The following is a 16,550-nucleotide window of genomic DNA, read 5'->3' as shown; positions in this document are numbered from 1 at the left end:
AAGGTCAATATGCACAGGTATGATAAAATAAACACATTCCCACTAATTAATTTGTAAACCTCATTTTGAATTAGTTAAGTCATGTTTTAAAGTTTGAAGGGAAATCTACTTTCATAGATATTTTTGCAAAATTAATAATCAACCTAACCAACCCATGATTTATCTTCTGAGTATATGTGGATTATTATTTTAAAAATATTTTTTATTTTTTAAAATTTTTGGTTGCACTAGGTCTTCACTGTTGCTTGCGGGCTTTCTCTAGTTGCAGAGAGCGGGAGCTACTCTTTCTTGCGGTGCACAGGCTTCTCATCACAGTGGCTTCTTTTTTTTTTTCCCTCCCTCCCCTCCCCTCCCTCTAGTGGCTTCTTCTTGAAGCCAGGCTCTGGGTGCATGGGCTTCACTAGTTGTAGCATGTGGACTTAGTAATTGTGGCTTGCTGGCTCTAGGGTGTGCAGACTTCAGTATTAGCATCACAGGGACTCATTAGTGTGGCTCATGAACCCTAGAGTGTGCAGGCTTCAGCAGTGGCAGCACGTGGGCTCAGAAGTTGTGGCACATGGGCTTAGGTGCTCTGCTGCTTGTGGAATGCTCCTGGACCAGGGATCACACCCATGTCACCTACACTGGCAGGTGGATTTCCATCCCTGTGCCAAGTTCCTATGTGGATTATTATGCATAAGTTTTGTATGCTGCTGCTAAGTCACGTCAGTCGTGTCCGACTCTGTGCGACCCCACAGACGGCAGCCCACCAGGTTCCCCCGTCCCCGGGATTCTCCAGGCAAGAACACTGGAGTGGGTTGCCATTTCCTTCTCCAATGCATGAAAGTGAAAAGTGAAAGTGAAGTCGCTCAGTTGTGTCTGACTCTTAGCGACCCCATGGACTGTAGCCCACCAGGCTCCTCTGTCCCTGGGATTTTCCAGGCAAGAGTACCAGAGTGGGGTGCCATTGTATATGTTTGCTTAATATTTCTTTACTAAATTACTGCAGAGAAAGGTTTTATTCTGGATGGCTCAGAATTTATAGATACAATAATATTAAAGCTTCTTTGTTTCTCTTTATAGCACCCTTGATAAATAGAACAATATTGCTCTAGTCTCAGTTTCCAAAGGGAAATATTTAAGAGTCTGTCATCTGAATCCAGAGCGAGTTGTTTAATGAATAGAAGCTAGATTTAAGAACTTACATAACTTGTTTCAGTGCTCTATTAAGATAGCTCAATTTAATTAGGGGCAGGATCTGTACAAGATAATAGAGAACACCAATTATATGGGGTCAAGGCTGAAAAGGGTTTATGTACTGACCAGAAAATGTGAGGTTAGTTGTGTAGACTGATCTTTTTAGCTTGCTAACCAGATATAGGAGATGACATTATCAAGAGCAGAATCCTCTAAAGAAAGTAATGTTAAATAAGAAAATATTTAGACATCTTTATGAAATATGGGTTGAATCCAGAATATCTATCAAGGAGGTGTTTGAAGTGCACAAATTATCTTGTCTCAAACAAGATATTAAATTTTTTCATGTATGTACCTTTTAAATATTGTGAAAGTTCGAATGGAGGAAATTACTAATGATTATGTTCACTATTACAGAGTTAATGGAAAGTTTGAACTTTAGTAAAATGTTTTCAAGAAATTTGTATAGATTAATATGGGAGGTTTAAAAAAATCACTGTGAGGGGATTTTAAAAAGAGAGAATTAAAGCAATTAACAGAAACATTTAAAGCAGAATGTTTAATAAGCAATAACATTTGAGATTTTATCTAATTTAAAAATGCACTGCAAATTACAGATGCTCTTATGAGTGAAATCTGGAATTTGAAAGTGGTGTTTGAAAAGCCAATAAGCTCTCATTTAACTTACTAGACCTACTTTAAATGTAGATGATATGCATACTTTTGGAAACTCACTCTTTGGATTTCAGTTTCTGATGAAGACTCTGACAGACCCAGCCATAGCAAAATGACTAGGTCTTGCATAAAACACACACTTTAGTACATTAATGACATTGCAGTCAGAAAAAAATCTTCAAGGATTGTACTTTTTAGCTCAATCCATCCCAAAGTGAGCTGAAACCTAGCAAGTGAGCTGTAGGGAGTAAGCAGATCGGAAAGGGGAAGGCACTCGAGGACAATAGTAATACCAGGAGTCAACACTGGACTTGTAGCAGGAAGAGGAACCCAGGCTGAAATCCCCACATTAAGGCTGTGTCTCTACGAGGGGAATAAAGCAGCAGGTTTGTGTCACAGCATGAATCCCTACAGAAGCAGAGGTAAATCTCCATGCTGAGTTGAAATGCATGATTTTCCCACAGATTAAAATCAAGCAAATGTAGTCTCATAATAAAAGATCAATAAACTGTCAAGGAAACAAACAGCCATGACTGAGAGTCAGCATAAAAGTGAAATAATTGATTGACCTACTCCTTATCCAGGACCTGAGGTACTAAAATGATCAGAATAGAGTATGAAATAACCATGTATAAAAAGATTGAAAGAAAAGATGAAATCACAAAAATTGTCAATAATAAGAAACTGACAAAAATGACCCAGCAGATTTTTTTTAAAGAACAAATAAAGCACTTAGAAATAAAAATAAAATTGTTGGGGGAAAACTCTTGATAATTAAATGGTTAAATATGCAATAAGAGAGTTAGTGAATAGGAAGATCGGTTTAAAGATATTACAAACAGTGTAGTACCAAGAGACAGCAAATGAGACAACAAGAGGGAAAAGCACCGAAAAAGTGGGACACATAGAGGAACAAATTCAAATATGTCAATAATGACAATAAATACAAGGGAACTAAATATGGTGTTCAGTTTAGTTCAGTTGCTTAGCCATGTCGGACTCTTTGCGATCCCATGAATTGCAGCACGCCAGGCCTCCCTATCCATCACCAACTTCTGGAGTTCACCCAAACTGATGTCCATCGAGTCGGTGATGCCATCTTATCCTCTGTTGTCCCCTTCTCCTCCTGCTCCCAATCCCTCCCAGCATCAGAGTCTTTTCCAATGAGTCAGCTCTTCACATGAGGTGGCCAAAAAGTATTAGAGTTTCAGCTTTAGCATCAGTCCTTCCAAAGAACACCTAGGACTGATCTCCTTTAGAATAGACTGGTTGGATCTCCTTACAATCCAAGGGACTCTCAAGAGTCTCCTCCAACACCGCAGTTCAAAAGCATCAATTCTTCGGCACTCAGCCTTCTTCACAGTCCAACTCTCACATCCATACGTGACCACTGGAAAAACCATAGCCTTGACTAGATGGACCTTTGTTGGCAAAGTAATGTCTCTGCTTTTCAATATACTATCTAGGTTGGTCATAACTTCCCTTCCAAGGAGTAAGCGTCTTTTAATTTCATTGCTGCAATCACAGTTAGCTGTGGGATTTTTATAGATGTCTTTTATCAGGTTGAGAAAGTTTCTGCCTTTTCCTAGTTTGCTGAGACTTCTGTTTTTGTTTGTTTGTTTGTTTTTGGTCATTAATGGATATTGGATTTTATCAAGTGCTTTTTCTGAATCTGTGTTTCTGTACCTATTGAGATGATGATACGGTTTTTCTGTTAATATGCTGAGTTGTACTGATTGATTTTTGAATGCTAAGACAACTTTGTATTTTGGGGATAAGCCCAACTGTATCATCCTTTTAATGTCTTGGTTTCAATTTGCTAAAGTTTCCGAACAAAATAAAATTTAAGACAAAATGCATGACATAAAAAAATACTGTATCAAACTATTAGAGAATACACAGTACCTTAAAGCACACAGTAAATATTTACACAAACTGATCATGTACTAGACCATAAAGCCATCTTGACAGATTTCAAGAATTGATACCATGCAGGCCAATTCTCTGATGTCTGCTCAATTTAGACATTTAAAATAAAAAGATAAATTGTCCCATACCTTTGAAAATTTAAAAAAAAACTTCTAAATAATTTATGTATCATTTTGCAACCCCATGGACTATAGCCTGCCAGGCTCCTCTGTCCATGGGATTTTCCAGGCAAGAGAGCTAGAGTGGGTTGCCATTGCCTTCTCTAGGGGATCTTCCCGACCCAGGGATTGAACCTGGGTCTCCTGCATTGCAGGCAGATGCTTTACCCTCTGAGCTACCAGGGAAGCCCATAGTATAAAATAAGAGTAATTAAAAATGAATCCTAGTAAAATATTCTTTCAAAACTTGTAAGATGAAGATAAATGGGTATTTAAAGGGAAATAGCCTTTATGGAGTAGGAAATGGCAACCCAGTCCAGTATTCTTTTTTTTTTTTTAATCTGTTTATTTATTTGGCTGCCCTGAGTCTTAGTTGTGGAATGTGTACTCTTAATTGTGGCATGTGGGATCTAGTTCCCTGGCCAGGGATTGAACACAGGCCCCTTGCAGTGTCTTTGCCACTGGACCATCAGGGAAGTCCCACACTCCAGTATTCTTGCCTGGAGAATCCCATGGACAGAGGAGCCTGGCAGGCTACAGACCACGGGGTTGCAAAGAATCAGACACAACTGAAATGATTTCGCATAGCACGTTTAGCCTTTAAAGTTTCCATTAGAAAAGAAGAAAGTCTGAGAATTAATGTCCCAGGCAGCCTTCACCTTAAGCTATAAAAACAAAAGAACCCCAAAGAAAATAGAAGGAATGAAGTAATTATAAAAAAAAAAGATTTCATTATTTTACTTTTCCATTTCACTGATCCATGACAGCTTGACTAAGATTTTGTAAAATTTGTATGGAAGAATAAGAGTTGTCCATATAGAAAATATTAAATCAGAGTGACTATAACCTGATATACAGAAACTGATTCCATATGGTCTAAAACTGATGTGAAACATGAAATTCAAAAACTTGAGAAAAATTATAGAATATCTCACTGCACTAATGATACAGAAGGATTTTTTTGAAGTCATGACACAAAAATTGCTCACCACAAGGAAAATGTTGATAAATTCAGCTGAAACTGAAAACTCTTATAAGAAGTTAACTAGAAAGGCAGTGAATGTACAACTTCTAAAACTGGGGAAGGTTGGAAATTCCCTGGTGGTCTGATGGTTAGGGCGCTGGTCTTTCACTGCTGTGGATATGGGTTCAGTCTCCGGCGGAGGAACTAAGATCCCACAAGCCACGCGGCCAAAACAACAACAAAAAACTAGGGTAGGTGTTTGAAATACATATAATTTTATAATACATGTAACTGATAAAGGATTGTGTCTAGAATAGTGAGAACTCCAAAAAATCAATAGGGAAGTGACAGACAACCCAAAAGAAGAAGGAGCAAACATGATTAGGCAGAGATACACAAACTTATGATCAAATATACAACCTCAGAAATAATTTAATTACAAAAATGCAAATTACCTCTACAGTGACATACCATTCTATATACACTGGATTGAAAAAAAAAGTGTGACAATAACAAAGGTTGGTGAGGATGTGGAGCTAAGGAAGTATATCGAGACATTATTTAGAATGTTGAACACTTCTATTCTTTTGACCGAGCAAGTCTACTTTTAGGAACATGCCCTAAAGGAAACCCCTTTGAATAGATCTATTAGAGATCATATATGAATGTTCATAACAGTACTATACATAACCGCAAAAAATTGGCAACAACTAAATAACTCAAAAGTTTATTCACATAAGGCTAAATAAATAGTGCTAAGTCGCTTCAGTTGTGTCCGACTCTGTGTGACCCCATAGATGGCAGCCCACCAGGCTCTTCTGTCCCTGGGATTCTCCAGGCAAGAATACTGGAGTGGGTTGCCATTTCCTTCTCCAATGCATGCATGCATGCAAGCTAAGTCGCTTCAGTCGTGTCCAACTCTCTGCGACCCTATGGACAGCAGCCCACCAGGCTCCTCTATCCACGGGATTCTCTAGGCAAGAATACTGGCGTGGGTTACCATTTCCTTCTCCAATAAATAGTGACATGCTTGCAAAATGGAATACCATAAATTGGTGAAATTTACAAACTAGTATTTTGTTAGATGTGTGAAACTGAAAATCATAATTTTGAGTGGAAAAAGAGATCCTGAAGTAAAGCATTCAGTAATTTTTTTCTCCATTACATGCTTCTTGCTGTTTTTCTAAAACATTTTTAAAAATTGAAGTATAATTGATTTACAGGTGTATGGCAAAGTAAGTCATCATTCAGTAATTTTTTATGACATTCAGGGGAAGCAAGTGGTTAAGATGATAGAGGAATATGGAAATAGATGCCACAGTATTAATAATATTCCAGGTTTTTTCACTTATTAAGCTTAACAGCATAAATATGATCTATATTCTCTTGCATATATCTAATATTACGTGATAAAAATGTGAAAATGGCAGAAATGCTTAAGTTTTAAGAAATGTAATGAAATTCTATAACGTCTAAGTCAGCTTAATTGTGAGCTGCTGAATTTTGTGGTCATGATTTCAGTAGTTTCTGGGGTTCTTCAACCCCTTCCAATCCCAGGGAGCCATCTGCTGGAGAATTGCTTCAACTCCTTAAAAGGAGATTCATTTTCTTTTCTGACGTTTAAGTTTTACACCCAGTTTGATGCCCAAATTAAAAATAAATTGGAGGCAGGTGCAAGCCTGCAAGGCGGTGGTGGCTGGAGGGCCACCTGAGGCGGGCGGCGTTGGCCCTGCTGCTCCCGGCCCCACGCCTGCCTGCCTGGGAGCTGTCAGCTCCTGCTCGGCTCTATCACAAGACAGTTGTTGATCATTATGAAAATCCCCGAAACGTGGGGTCCCTTGACATCTAAAAATGTCGGGACTGGATTGGTGGGGACTTCAGCGTGTAGTGATGTCATGAAATCACAGGTTCAAGTGGACAAAAAGGGGAAGATCGTGGACACCAGGTTTGAAACATCTGGCTGTGGTTCTGCCATTGCCTCCAGCTTGTTAGCCACCGAATAGGTAAAGGGGAAGACGGTGGAGGGAGCCTTGACCATCAAAAACACAGATCTCGCCAAGGAGCTGTGCCTGCCGCCTGTGACACTGCACTGCTCCGTGCTGGCTGAAGGCGCCAAGGCCACCCTGGCTGATTACGAACGGAAAACAGAACCCCAAACAGAAGAGGCCGGGAAGAAATGAACCCCTGGTGATGCCTTGAAGGTCCCACAGGCTGCCAGGCCCCCAGCCATGCACACACAGGTGTTCAGAAGCCCTCCCGCTGCAGTAAATGAGCTCTGAGATTCGTACAGTGGCTGCTCACCTTGTGACTCTAACTCAAGCAAAATACACAGCCTGGTTGTTCTGAACCCTCTGGTTTCTTGCAGCTCACTTTCATCGCCTTAACCTCACATGTGTCTATTTAGATTTGTGTGCATGACCCCAAAACTGAAATCAATAGTGAAGTCTCTGTTGATTTGGGTAGTTGTGAAGTGCACAATATCTAATTTTACCTGAATCTTTTGGGGGAAGATTACCAGTAGAATGCCTTGATAAGATTATTTGGTAGGACCAAATAATAAGTATTGTACAAGTATTTATGTACAAGTATTATACATAAAACAGATTTTGCATCTATATAGTAAAGGAATGTAAGACTAAATAAATAAATTGGAAAGTAAAAATAAAATGGAAAATTAAAGCAGTACCATCCCTAGTGCTTTATTTGCTCTCTATGTGTGGAAACCATTCTGCTACAGTGGCTTTTGATTATATTGTATAGGGGCTCCCAGGAAAACACAAGGCAACAAACATTTCTTCTTTTAAAAGTCTGGCACTGGGAGCTGTCAGAGCCATTCCATATATGCTTAGCTTCCACCCAGAGATTTCACCCTGTTTCTTTTCACTGTATCCTTCATCTTCACGTGCCCTAATTTATGTGGCTTAGTTTTGATTTTAAACTTTGTAAAGAGAAAGAGAAGTTTGACTCTTAAACCTAAGGAATAAATAGGCAAAAGAAAAGGATTCAGATTAATCACTGCTGTTCCAAAGAGTTTTAGTCCCTCAGTTGTCTCTGACTCTTTGTGACCCCGTGGATTGTAACCCACCAGGCTCCTCTCTCCGTGAAATTCTCCAGGCAAGAATATTGGAGTGGGTTGCCATTCCCTTCTCCAGGGGATCTTCCCAACTTTGGCTACCAGATGCAAGGAGCCAACTCATTGGAAAAGACCTTGATCCTGGGAAAGATTGAAGGCAAAAGGAGAAAAGGGTGACAGAGGATGAGACAGTTAGATAGGATCACCAACTCAATGAACATGAATTTGAGCAGACTCTGGGAGATAATGAAGAACAGGGAAACCTGGTGTGTTGCAGTCCATGGGGTTGCAAAGAATTGGATGTGACTTAGCAACTGAAAAATAAACAACAATTCCAAAGAGACAGAAAGTTCAGGTAGGAGCCTATTCTTACTGTAAGTCAAGGATAGCCAGGTCATGTTGGGGAACAAGTGTTACTGGTGGGGTTCTTCCTACTCCTATTATTGGGATGACAAATTCTCAACCAAGGGTTCCCTTGGACTTGTCAGTAGTACTCTGGAAATGCTAGCTGTGTCTCTGTCTTCTAGAGCTATAAAATTGTCTAAACTGTGATACAAATGGAATGAGAGAAATGGAGCATCTTTGGTGGGAACTGCTTATTAAATGGCAACTGGACTTTGCAGTAGAATCAGGTTACTCAGGCCAGGACCATAAGACAAACTTTCTCCAATATCTTCTATTGAATTTGTTGGGGGAATCATGGCCCTGGCCCTGAAAGGAGTGAAAACTTTTAGTTTTGGTAACCAGAGGTAGAAATGTTTGCAATAAATAAAGAAAAGAGGCCTGACCTAGAGAGTAAAAAATTTGGGGTTTCACAAACTCGTTTGAGGCTCTGCTGTGATATTTGAACACCCAAGGCAGTATATCACCAGTAAAGTAGACTGTAAGTAATACAGAATTGATAAAACATGCTCTGCTTAGTCAAGTGTGTACATTTGGAGGATAACGCCGGGACAGGCTTCTCACTGTAGTGGCTTCTCTTGTGGAGCATGGGCTCTAGGGCTCGCAGATGTCAGTACTTGTGGCTCCTGGACTCTAGATCAATAGTGGTGGCTCATTTAGCTGCTCCATGGCATGGGGGATCTTCCCAGACCAGGGATTGAACCTGCGTCTCCTACACTGGCAGGCAGATTCTTTACCAGTGAGACACTAGGGAAGCCCTGAGCAATGCTTCTTTCTATAGGTTTTTTTTTTTTTTTTTTCATTTTTGGTCCTATCTTTAGATAGAATAATTGTGCATGTGTGTTTTATGTTGATCCACATGCTTCTTTGGGATTCAGATAAATGAAAATAAAATTGGGGGTTTATTTTAAGAAAATTACAGAATCCAGAAGTATTACCCTATAACCATTACCATATAACCTGATAGTGTTATTTGAATGAGTTCTTCATTTAAAAATTCAGTTCTTTAAATCAGAGATTTTGTTACTGTTTCTAGCACAGTTTGCTGAATGCTTATTTCATTTTGTTGTCCTTTGTTTTCAGAAGTGTTCATGACATCATTATTTCTCTTGGATGCATCTATTGAAAGACTGGTTAAATACAAATGAGTTTTTCTTCAGTTTTTATGAGCGAAAGATAAATGCATACAACTCTGGGTTATTTTGTACCTGTCCATTTGATATGTTGCCTTTGTGCTTATTGCAGGATTACTCTGAGGAATGTGTTACCCATTGCTTATTAAATGCTACTCTGTGTTTCCTTAGATCCAGCCAGTTGTTAAAAGCACAGATCTAGTTCCCTGACTATGCATTCGGCCATCCATCCATGCAACAAATATTGAGTAGTGACTTTTGCCAGGTGCTGGGTTAGTCTTTGGTGATACAACAGAGGACAAGATTATCCTTCCTTTATGCAATAGTTTCACACCTTTTTGGGTCAAGCTGCTATAAAATATATTATTTTGCTAATATTAGAAAGGTGATCATACCTTTTTGTTACTGATCTGTAATAGTAGTCAACGGTCCACTGAAAATTGTGGCAGGGTACAGATGATATACTATTAAAGATATTTAACAGCTACAGAATGATCGTAACCTTCTAAAAATAAGAAAATTCCCTGGCAGAAATCAATACTGAGGGAATAAGGCTAGACTGAAGGAGAACTCATTCTGTTCATATGGTTCATGGGGTTCTCAAGGCAAGAATACTGAAGTGGTTTGCCGTTCCCTTCTCCAGTGGAGATCTAGTTCATTCTAAAGGAAATCAGTCCTGAATATTCATTGGATGGACTGATGTTGAAGCTGAAACTCTAATACTTTGGCCACATGATCATAGAGCTGACTCATTTGAAAAGACCCCGGTGCTGGAAAGATTGAAGGTGGGAGGAGAAGGGGACGACAGAGGATGAGATGGTTGGGTGGTACCACCGACTCAATGGGCATGAATTTGAGTAAATCCGGGAGTTGGTGATGCACAGGGAGGCCTGGTGTGCTGCAGTCCATGGGGTCACGAAGAGTCGGACATGACTGAACAGCTGAACTGAAATGAAGGAGGACTCTCTCTCCTGTAAGGCTTGTATTCCTCTTCTTTTCTCTGCACAGTCTCTGACACTTTCTTTCCTATCACTATGTCCTCAAATATACTCAGATATTAAAAGTGAAACCTTATAAACTTCTTTGTGTTGAAGGTCAGGGTTGGTGGTAAAAGAAGAAGACTTTTCTCTTTCATCCCACACATCAATCAGGGCCCTTCCTTTTCTGATGGTGTAAAAATTGTATACTACTCAATCTGGTGTTTCTGAAGAAAGTGCTCCTCGGTTTTATCATCTGACTTGGAGTTAGATGTCTCAAGTCAGCATTTCAGGTGAGGGAGGAGAAGGAAGACTTTACCAGGGTGGGTGAGTACGGGAGAGATCGAGATGCCTTGACCTAAGCAAGGCCCTCTAAAGTGCATTGTGAAGGGAGCAACTGTGGCCTGCTGCTGCTGCTAAGTCACTTCAGTTGTGTCCGACTCTGTGTGACCTCATAGATGGCCTAGATTTGCATAGATGCAGCTATCTTTTCAGGATACAAAAGGATGGAGGAAGATGACTTTTGAGGTCCCTTTTATTATTTTTATATCTCTGTGTTCCTCCTACGACAGCTTTATTGATGTATAACTGACAAACTGTAGGATGTTTAATGTGTACACCGTGGTGATTTGATACACACCTACACTGTGAAAGAATTTCCACCATCAGATTAATTAACACATTCATCATCTCACATATTTACCTTTTTAATTTTTGGTGAGAACATTTAAAGTTCTCTTCTCATAGCAAATTTCAGTTGTACAATATGGTGTTATCATCTGTAGTGACCATATTATACATTAGGTCCTCAAACTTTATTCATCTTATAACTGAAAGTTTGTATCCTTTTACCAATTCTTCCTATTTTTACCTCCATTCATAGACCCTGGCAATTACTTTTCTGTTCTTTGTTTCTATGAATTAGACTTTTAATTCCACATATAAGTGATACCATGTAGTATTTGTCTTTCTCTGAGTTATTTCACTTAGCATAATGTTCTCCAGGTTTATCCATGTTGCCAGTGACAGGATTTCTCTTTTTTTGAAGGCTTAAATACTATTCCATATATATATATATACACACACACACACACACCTGCATGTATAATATAAATTGCATAGTATAAATAATATCCCATATATAAAAATATTTATAAATATACACTACATCTTTATCCGTTCATCCATTGGTTGATGCTTAGGTTGTTTCCATACTATAGCTATTGTGGATAATGCTGCTGTGAACTTGGAAGTGCAAAGATCTCTTTGGGTTGAAGGTTTTATTTCCTTTGGATATATACCCAGAAGTGGGATTTCTTTTGTGTGAAAGTGTTAGTCACTCAGTCGTGTCCGACTCTTCGTGACCCTGTGGACTGGGGTCCACCAGGCTCTTCTGTCCACAGAATTCTCCAGGCAAGAATACTCGAGTGGGTAGCCATTCCCTTCTCAACCCAGGGACTGAACTCGGGTCTCTCACATTGCAGGCAGATTCTTTATTGTCTGAGTCACCAGGGAAGCCCCTTGGATCATATAGTTAGCTCTTTTCATTTCTAACGAATGAAAACCTACTGTATAGCAGAGAACTCTGTACCTAACTCTATACCTAAATGGGAAGGAAATCCAAAAAAGAGGAGATATGTGTATATGTATGGGCTTAATAACCCAGATGTGAAGTTATTGATATTTCTTGCTACAATCTTGATTCCAGCTTGTGCTTCCAAAAAAGAGGAGATATGTGTATATGTATGGGCTTAATAACCCAGATGTGAAGTTATTGATATTTCTTGCTACAATCTTGATTCCAGCTTGTGCTTCCTCCAGCCCAGTGTTTCTCATGATGTACTCTTCATATAAGTTAAATAAGCAGGATGACAACATACAGCCTTGACGTACTCCTTTTCCTATTTGGAACCAGTCTGTTGTTCCATGTCCAGTTCTAACTGTTGCTTCCTGACTTGCATACAGGTTTCTCAAGAGGCAAGTCAGGTGGTCTGGTATTCCCATCTCTTTAAGAATTTCCCACAGTTTATTGTGATCCACACAGTCAAAGGCTTTGGCATAGTCAATAAAGCAGAAGTAGATGTTTTCCTGGAACTCTCTTGCTTTTTTGATGATTCAGCAGATGTTGGCGGTTTGATCTCTGGTTCCTCTCCAGCTTGAACACCTGGAAATTCATGGTTCACATACTGTCGAAGCCTGGCTTGGAGAATTTTGAGCATTACTTTGCTAGCCTGTGAGATGAGTGCAATTGTGTGGTAGTTTAAGCATTCTTTGGCATTGCCTTTCTTTGGGATTGGAATGAAAACTGACCTTTTCCAGTCCTGTGGCCACTGCTGAGTTTTCCAAATTTGCTGGCATATTGAGTGCAGCACTTTCACAGCATCATTTTTCAGGATTTGAAATCGCTCAACTGGAATTCCATCACCTCCACTAGCTTTGTTCGTAGTGATGCTTCCTAAGACCCACTTGACTTTACATTCCAGGATGTCTGGCTCTAGGTGAGTGATCACACCATCATGATTATCTGGGTCATGAAGATCTTAATTTTATACAGTTCTTCTGTGTATTCTTGCCACCTCTTCTTAATATCTTCTGCTTCTGTTAGGTCCATACCATTTCTGTCCTTTGTTGTGCCTATCTTTGCATGAAATGTTCCCTTGGTATCTCTAATTTTCTTGAAGAGATCTCTAGTCTTTCCCATTCTGTTGTTTTCCTCTTATTTCATTGCATTGATCACTGAGGAAGGCTTTCTTATCTCTTCTTTCTATTCTTTGGAACCCTGCATTCAGATGGGTATATCTTTCCTTTTCTCCTTTGCCTTTCACTTCTCTCCTTTTCACAGGTATTTGTAAGGCCTCCTCAGATAACCCTTTTGCCGTTTTGCATTTCTTTTTCTTGGGGACAGTCTTGATCCCTGCCTCCTGTACAGTGTCATGAACCTCCATCCATATTTCTTCAGGCACTCTGTCTATCAGATCTAATCCCTTGAATCTATTTGTCACTTCCACTGTAAATCATAAGGGATTTGATTTAGGTCATACCTGAATCATCTAATGGTTTTCCCTTTCCCTAACCTGCATCCTTTGGAGAAGGCACTGGCGACCCACTCCAGTACTCTTGCCTGGAAAATCCCATGGACAGAGGAGCCTGGTGGGCTGCAGTCCATTGGGTCACACAGAGTCGGACACGACTGAGTGACTTGACTTTCACTTTTCACTTTCATGCATTGGAGAAGGAAATGGCAACCCACTCCAGTGTTCTTGCCTGGAGAATCTCAGGGATGGAGGAACCTGGTGGGCTGCCATCTATGGGGTCGCACAGAGTCGGACATGACTGACATGACTTAGCAGCAGCAGCAACAGCAGCAACCTGCATCCCTGTGCAGATGACACCACCCTTATGGCAGAAAGCGAAGAAGAACTAAGGAGCCTCTTGATGCAAGCGAAAGAGGAGAGTGAAAAAGTTGGCTTAGAACTCAGCATTCAGAAAACTAAGGTCATGGCATCTTGTCCCATCACTTCATGGCAGATAGATGGGGAAGCAATGGAAGCAGTAACAGACTTTATTTTTCTGGACTCCAAAATAACTGCAGTTGGTGACTGCAGCCATTAAATTAAAAGACGCTTGCTCCTTGGAAGAAAGGTTATGACCAAATTAGACAGCATATTAAAAAGCAGAGACATTACTTTGCCAACAAAGGTCCATCTAGTCAAAGCTATGGATTTTCCAGTAGTCATGTATGGATGTGAGAGTTGGGCTATAAAGAAAGCTGAGCACTGAAGAATTGATGCTTTTGAACTGTGATGTTGGAGAAGACTCTTGAGAGTCCCTTGGACTCAAGTCCATCCTAAAGGAAATTAGTCCTGTATATTCATTGGAAGGACTGATGCTGAAGCTGAAACTCCAATATTCTGGCCACCTGATGCGACAAGCTGACTCATTTAAAAAGACCCTGATGCTAGGAAAGATTGAGGGCAGGAGGAGAAGGGGATGACAGGATGAGATGGTTGGATGACATCACTGACTCAGTGGACATGAGTTTGAGTAACCTCCGGGAGTTGGTGTTGGACAGGAAGGCCTGGTGTGTTGCAGTCCATGGGGTTGCAAAGAATCAGACACAACTGACCAACTGAACTGAACTGAACTAAATGACCCAGGTAACCATGATAGTGTAGTCACTCACCTAGAACCACAAATCCTGGAGCATGAAGTCAAGTGGGCCTTAGGAAGCATTACTATGAACAGAGCTAGTAGAGGTGATGAAATTCCAGCTGAGCTGCTTCAAATGCTAAAAGATGATGCTGTTAACGTGGTGCACTCAATATGCCAGCAAACTCAGCAGTGGACTGGTAAAGGTCAGTTTTCATTGCAGCCCCAAAGAAGGGCAGTGCCAAATAATGTTCAAATACAGTTGTGCTCATTTCACATGCTAGGAAGGTAATGGTCAAAATCCTTCAGGCTAGGCTTCAAGTCTGTGAACCAAGAACTTCCAGATATACAAGCTGGATTTTAAAAAAGCAGAGGAACCAGAGATCAAGTTACCAACATCCACTGGATCATAGAAAAAGCAAGAGAATTCCAGAAAAAATCTACTTCTGCTTCATTGGCTATGCTAAAGCTTTTGACTGTGTGGATCACAACAAACTGTGGAAAATTCTCAAAGAGGTGGTAATACCAGACCATTTTACCTGCCTCCTGAGAAGCTTGTATGCAGATCAAGAAGCAACAATTAAAACTCGATATGGAACGATGGACTGGTTCAAAATTGGGAAAGGAGTACGTCAAAGCTGTATATTGTCACCCTGCTTATTTAAGTTATATGCAGAGTACATTGTGGGCTGGATGAAGCATAAGCTGGAATCAAGATTGCCAGGAGAAATATCAATAATCTCAGATATGCAGATGACACCACTCTAATGGCAGAGAGCGAAGAGGAACTAGAGAGTCTCGATGAAAGTGAAAGAGGAGAGTGAAATAGTTGGCTTAAAACTCAACATTCAATTCTGGTTTCCTTGGTGTGTATGCCCAGCAGTGGGATTGCTGGGTCATAAGGTAGTTCTATTTGCAATTTTTTAAGGAATCTCCACACTGTTCTCCATAGTGGCTGTACTAGTTTGCATTCCCACCAACAGTGTAGGAGGGTTCCCTTTTCTCCACACCCTCTCCAGCATTTATTGCTTGCAGATTTTTGGATCGCAGCCATTCTGACTGGTGTGAAGTGGTACCTCATTGTGGTTTTGATTTGCATTTCTCTAATAATGAGTGATGTTGAGCATCTTTTCACAATGGAGTATTACTCAGCCGTTAAAAAGAATTCATTTGAATCAGTTCTGATGAGATGGATGAAACTGGAGCCGATTATACAGAGTGAAGTAAGCCAGAAAGAAAAACACCAATACAGTATACTAACACATATATATGGAATTTAGGAAGATGGCAATGACGACCCTGTATGCAAGACAGGGAAAGAGACACAGATGTGTATAACGGACTTTTGGACTCAGAGGGAGAGGGAGAGGGTGGGATGATTTGGGAGAATGACATTCTAACATGTATACTATCATGTGAATTGAATCGCCAGTATATGTCTGACGCAGGATGCAGCATGCTTGGGGCTGGTGCATGGGGATGACCCAGAAAGATGTTATGGGGAGGGAGGTGGGAGGGGGGTTCATGTTTGGGAATGCATGTAAGAATTAAAGATTTTAAAATTTAAAAAATAAAAAACTAAAAAAATAAAAAAAATTAAAAAAAAAAAAACAACAAAAAAAAAACTCAACATTCAAAAAAAAAAAGATCATGGCATCCAGTCCCATCACTTCATTGCAAATAAATGGGGAAACAATGGAAACAGTGACAGACTTCAGTTTCTTGGGCTCTAAAGTCACTGCAGTGACTGCAGCCATGAAAGGCAAAGACGCTTGCTCCTTGGAAGAAACGCTATGACAAACCTAGACAGTATATTTAAAAGCAGAGACATCACTTTGCAGATAAAAGTCCTTATAGTCAAAGCTATGGTTTTTCCAGTAGTCATGTATGTATGTGATAGTTGGACCATAAAGA

General features: G+C 40.1%; 1 protein-coding gene and 1 pseudogene across 4 annotated transcripts in view; both read left to right on the top strand.

Annotated features, from left to right (window-relative positions):
- ARMH4 (armadillo like helical domain containing 4) overlaps positions 1–16,550 on the top strand; it is a 142,917-nt gene that overhangs the window by 31,583 nt on the left and 94,784 nt on the right. The gene's annotated exons all lie outside the window — the stretch shown is intronic.
- LOC138444022 (iron-sulfur cluster assembly enzyme ISCU pseudogene) lies at positions 10–7,082 on the top strand (annotated as a pseudogene).

The sequence above is a fragment of the Ovis canadensis genome, chromosome 7 (assembly GCF_042477335.2).
Source record: "Ovis canadensis isolate MfBH-ARS-UI-01 breed Bighorn chromosome 7, ARS-UI_OviCan_v2, whole genome shotgun sequence".
NCBI lineage: Eukaryota > Metazoa > Chordata > Mammalia > Artiodactyla > Bovidae > Ovis > Ovis canadensis.
This window is presented reverse-complemented; position numbering and strand designations above follow the sequence as displayed.